The sequence below is a fragment of the Indicator indicator genome, chromosome 10 (genome assembly GCF_027791375.1).
Source record: "Indicator indicator isolate 239-I01 chromosome 10, UM_Iind_1.1, whole genome shotgun sequence".
Classification (NCBI taxonomy): Eukaryota; Metazoa; Chordata; class Aves; order Piciformes; family Indicatoridae; genus Indicator; species Indicator indicator.
The window spans coordinates 15,117,195-15,123,194 of NC_072019.1; positions in this window are offsets into that span (position 1 = coordinate 15,117,195).

The window sequence follows — 6,000 nt, forward strand, 5'->3', positions numbered from 1 at the left end:
GTCACAGAAGAGCCGGGAGATCACTACTTTAGAGCCATCTTTCACATCACTGTATGTTTTTAAGGATTCACAAAAGGCTGTTTAGCAAAGTAAGAAGATTGCAAAGCATACAGCTTGACTTGAATGGAAGAATATTAACTATGCCACCAGCTCAAAAGGCTGCACATTCTACGGGAGCAGCCACGAGGTGGAGACCTTTACAACAGATTAGTCCAAAAGACCTGGCTGCTGTGAGCATGCACAGCTATCACCAGAACTTCCAGCACCTCTACCTACGCACTGTTTCTGCTGTAGTGCTGGTGAGTTTAGCACAGGGCAGTGCCAGGTGCTGCCTTCTCCAGTCAAGAGCCACACGCAGTACACGAAATATCCTTTCTGCCAAGTAATTGCCAGCCTGAAGGAGACGTTCAGTGCCACGAAGACAAGAAGAGAATCACTTCATTTGTATTCAGAAACACATCTGTGTGTGTTTCTGGAGTCCCTTTGTAATTTTTGTCAGAGATTCTTAGTCAGAGATTGGTGTCCTGGGGCTGAAGGATTTACTTTCAAAGCCATCCATTCAGACAATTTCATAGGTTCCTAATTCTATTTGTTTCCTTTAATTAATAAAAAGGGCTGGGGGAGGGAACAAATGAATATAAAACAGAGTCACCAGCAAGAAACTTCTGCTTCCAAAACAGATTCATTTTTTGGCTTTGAAAGTAGTACTTAAATCTGTGTTTCTCCAGCAGTAAAACAGATATCACAGTATCACAGTATATCAGAGGTTGGAAGGGACCTCAAGAGATTATCAGGTCCAACCCCCCTGCCAGAGCAGGATCACTTAGGGTAGCAGATATGGTACTATACTTTCCTACTTACAGGTTATTTTGAAGAAGTTTCACTTTTTCCTCCAGTTTTAGAAATTACTAATATTGCTATTTCCTTTACCTACTCTCAAATAAGAATAATATGACATACTATAAGATGTCATCTCCATCCAGTCTTCTTTCTTCTGCTTCCCTTGAACTCTCTAAGACAGACAGGCAGTAATAAAGCAAGGAATGCTTGACTATGGGCAGAAAAAGTTTTGTGGAAAGATCAAGGTTGTTACTGTTCCTAATCCAAGACTGGCAAAAATACTCAGTATAACAACAAAAGTTAGTTGATTTCTTAATGTTCTTGTATAGAGAAACCTAAAAGGAGCACAAACATGACCATATGTGAAAAGAGTATTAGTAATATTATATAGAAAATTAGAAATGTAACAGCTATGGAAGATGCCAGACTGGTGTTCATCCCACAGCAGGAATTAGCAGAGACCCTTTAGGTCTGAACAAGTACCAGCAGCTCAAGTCAGCAATGACTGACTGCTTTGGTTTAGAGGAAGAGCTAAGTGACCAACCAAGCATGAGATTTGGGGTTTGAGGTGTTTTCATCAATCACTGAGGGCTTCTCCAGAATTTGAGGAAATCCACCCAGGTCTTGGTTCACAGCAGGGACTGCAGAGATGCTTTTGAAGACATCAGGAGGGGTTTGCAGCATATAGGAAAGAAACGTGATCCCAAGCGGCTCTGCCTTCTTTACTGCCTCGATAATCAAGCACTTGCAGTAAGGCAAAGATGTTTCACAATACAATGCCATGCGCACACACTTGAGGAGCAGCTACCAACCTTCCAGCTAGGAAATTCCAGCTGCAAATGAGAAAGAAATAAAAAAGTAGGCATTTGAATGTATTAATCTGAAAAAAAAAGGTCTATAAATTGCTAATGTGGTACAAGGAGACAAAGAATAAACTTATAACTTAACCTTTGTTTTGTTCCAAACAAAAGCAAATACAGAGGGGGGCTTCAAGAAAGATCACAAAAGGAATCCACTTATTTATATTGTGAAAATTAGTTAAAAAAACAAGCAAACAAACAAAACAACAACAAAACACAAAACAAAACGAAAAAACCTAACCAAATATGCAGGAAGCCAACAAGCTGGGCCCAGTTAAGCTTGAGCAGGTGTTAAACTCAACTCAAAGCTGGTCATTTAGTGGACAGATGAACTTTATAGCTCAGCAGCTCATTTCTGGGATAATTTTATTAAAGTTTACACCCAAAATTGTAAGAAACAGTAGAATGAGAACAGTAAAAATTCCACAGATTGCTCTGCCTTGCCAGCTGCAGAACTACTGGGCTGAAGGAAAGAAAACCTTCTTTAGGGTAAAGGATATTAAGAATGCTGACAGAGAGTGAAGGGGGTGAAAGGAAAAAATCCATTCAATAAAGAGTCATTGCATGAATATGGATCTGTTTATGCCTAAAATAGAAAGGGACATTTGATTTCTGAGTCACCAGTTCTGAATATTAGCATGATATTCAAGCTTCAGATTCATTTCTTGTGAAGTTCCTTTGGAAACAAGTCTATATAGGTGACAAGTGTCACATGTTGTGGAAGTCTGGACTGGAACACAAGGCTTGAACATGCCACGCAGACCTGTAGACTTCAACCATTTCAGCACAAGAAGAGCAACAATGGCAAAGATTGTACTCAGAATATGGGAGAGCAGAAAAAGAGATCTCCCACTCACTCATAATCAATGTCAGGAGACCACAGATGGCAGAGTTTTCCTTGCACAGCCACTCTAATGTTTAACAACAAAAAATCCACCAAGAATAGCAGAATTGGTTTTGTTCTCAGTTCATTTATAGGTTCTGCCAGCTAGAACATTTCAGCTTTAATGCAAGAACCATGAACACTTGCATATCTCAAGAGGAATTTACCAGGTTAAATATAACAGGCACACACAATCACAGAACCCCAGCAGGATGGGGATTGGAAGATCATCCAGACCAACCCACCTGCTAAATCAGGGTCACCCACAGCAGCTTGCCCAGGATCACAATGTCCAGGTGGATTTGGAGTCTCTCCAGAGGAGACTCCACAACCTCTCTGGGCAGCCTGCTCCAGGGCTACAGCATCCTCACAGCAAAGAATTTTCTCCTCCTGTTCAAATGGAACCTCCTGGGTTCCAGTTTGTGCCTGTTACCCATTATCCTGTCACTCAGCATCACTGAAAAAGTCTGGCCCCATCCTCTTGCTCCCCAGCCTTTAGATATTGATCAGCATTGTTCAGATCCTAAAGAGGCTAAAGAGAAGACTGAGAGTCACCACAGACAGAGAGTAAACCAGCATTCCCTTTTCAGAGAGGCTCTCTTTTATTCTCGGACACATTTTAAGAGAACGTAGGTGTTTTGTTTTTTTTTCCAGGAACTACCTTAAAGGCTTCCAGTGCAAGAGTTAAATACCTGGCAAGAGCAGTGCCCTTTCATATGACTGAAGCATGGCTGGGATTAGATATTAAATATGAACAATGACAACCATGCGACTTTCCTCTTTATTACCCAGATATCTCCCTTATGCAACACAAATCTAAATAAATCTGCAAACAGTGACTCATCCCCATCTCCTGCACTCTAAACCCAATGGTATGCAACCCCATTATTCAAACCTTCAGCATGCCACTCAGAGCTAGCTTTTGTTCCTCTGCTTTGTCAGTCAGCCCACTTTAATACCCAGAGAGGCTGCTAAATCTATAAAGCTTCTGATTTTTGCATGGCTCATCTTGTTACAAAAGCTTATTACACAACATAGCAGTTCTTTTCATAGTGCACACTGATCAAGAATGGATACATGGCTGCTTTGTCAAAGCAGGAGCTTTGGTCAAGGGATATATTGAAGGCTACAAGGTACCAGCTGGATGCAGATGGTACCCAGGCATTTCACTACAGTCAGCCTCTCTGTATCATCTACTTCGCTTAAGTAAGATTAGTTTCTTTGCAAGCATTGCTGTATGGTGTACTATTAATCTTACCAATCTATGTATCCACCTTCTTGGTAAGGATAGACCTGAAAACTGACCCAGCACTGTAAAGACAAGTGACCATTTCCACTAAAAGCTTCTTTTGTGAAGTATTTTCTAGGACAGATGACAGGATAACAGCTCGATTTCAAGGTTTCGGCATGCTGGTCTCAGCCCTGGACCTTGGGCAAGATATTTAACTGCTTTGTGATGTGGGCTGCTTTACCGAGGATGGTAAAAAACAACCTGGCATTTTAATTAGCATTTTCAAAGTACCTTAAAAACAGTCTACAGTCTTACATTGCCAATGAAGGAATTCAGCAATGAGCTCCAGATACCACATTCCCTGAACTGAACCCATGACACATGAGGAAAGGTTGAATCTATTGGATTTGTTCAGCCTTACAACCACCTCATGGGAAAGTCTAGAAATGATAAAGCCACACTTCCTTAGAAGTGTACAGCTATATTGTAAGAGGCAATGGACTCAAGATGGAATATGGGAAATTCCAATCACATGCAAAACAAAGTCTTTTTTCACAATGAAAGCAGTCAAAGATGTCCTAAGTGTGTGAAAATCCCCATCACTAAAGATTTTCCCCAAACTTCTTCACAGAAAGGGTTGTAAAACACTGGAACAAACTCCGCAGAGAGGTGATTGAATTCCTATCCCTGGAGGTGTTTAAACAGTGCAGACATGTGGTGCTGAGGGTCATGGTTTAGCACCACACTTGGTAGAGTAGAGAATGGTTGGATTTGATGATCTTAAAGGTCTTTTCCAACCAAAATGGTTCTATGATACTAGACTGGACAAGGCCTGGAGTAAGCAGATTTAACTGGATCTTCTGATCTGGAATGTGAACCAGCTGGGCTGCAGAAGTCCCTTCCAGTCTCAATTATTCTGTGACTCAATGACAATTATTCTTTTATTTTTAGATTAATTTCTCAGGAACCAAAAGAGCAGGGAAATGTACCTTGTGCCAACACAACACCTTCATTACTGCTCCCAGGCCTTTTTCCTGTATTTTTGCTGAACACCAAACTCAACCTTCATCAAGAACACCTCCAAGGTAACTTCAGCTCTCCCAGTTTAACAATGATTAATTCAGTACCTGTTGAATAGTGTTTTCCCAATTTCCATTGTCAGGTGAACACAAAGTTACCTGGGAATCCAGACTGCTTTGCAAACAGGCTTAAGCCCAGGGATGTTCATGCTCTGACGACTTCCAAACACAGTACTGAACTTTGTGAGCTGTGTTCTTACATTGGAATTACACTAGTTTCTGGCAAGAAGTCTCAGCTCACCCTGAAGCATTGATCGATTCATAGAATGGTTGGAAGGGACCTTAAAAATCATCTAGTTCCAACCGCCCTGCCATAGGCAGGGACACCTCTTACTAGACCAGGTTCCCCAAGGCCTCATCCAGCCTGGCTTGAATACCTCCAGGGAGGGAACATTCACAACCTCTCTGGGCAACGTGTTGCAGTCTCACCACCCTCACTGTAAAGAATTTCTTCCTTATCTCCAGTCTAAATCTGCCCTCCTCAAGCTTCAACCCATTCCCACTTGTCCTATCACTACAAGCCCTTGTACAAAGTCCCTCCCCAGCTTCTCCAGTAACCATCAGGTACTGGAAGGCTGCTCTAAGGTCTCCTTGGAACCTTCTCTTCTCCAGGCTGAACAGTCCCAACTCTCACAGCCTGTTTCCATAGGGGAGGTTCTCCAGCCTTCTGATGATCTTTGTGGCCTCCTCTGGATCAGTGTCATTACACTGGGGACACCAGAAGTGGACGCAGTGCTTCAGGTGGGGTCTCATGACAGCAGAGGTGTTATTTAACAGTAGATGTGTTTAAATTCCCTTTTGAACCTGGTCAAGCAATAACAACATAATAAAAAAGGATCCACTTCATCAAACAGAAGACAGCCATGTTCACTTGCTTGGATTAAGGTGCACTGCTCATTTCATTTCACAAGAGTTCCACTGCTTTCAGATGATACATTCCCATTAAAATACTCTCCATTGTCTCCTTCTTTCCAGAAATTTCATCTATTATGTTTCATTCAGAAACCTCAAAGCACATTTTATTCATGAAAATACTGAACAAAGCAAGCAGTCAAAGAGCTTGCCAAGGTCACAATTTGCAGTTCATTGTTAAAGCAGAACTTGGTA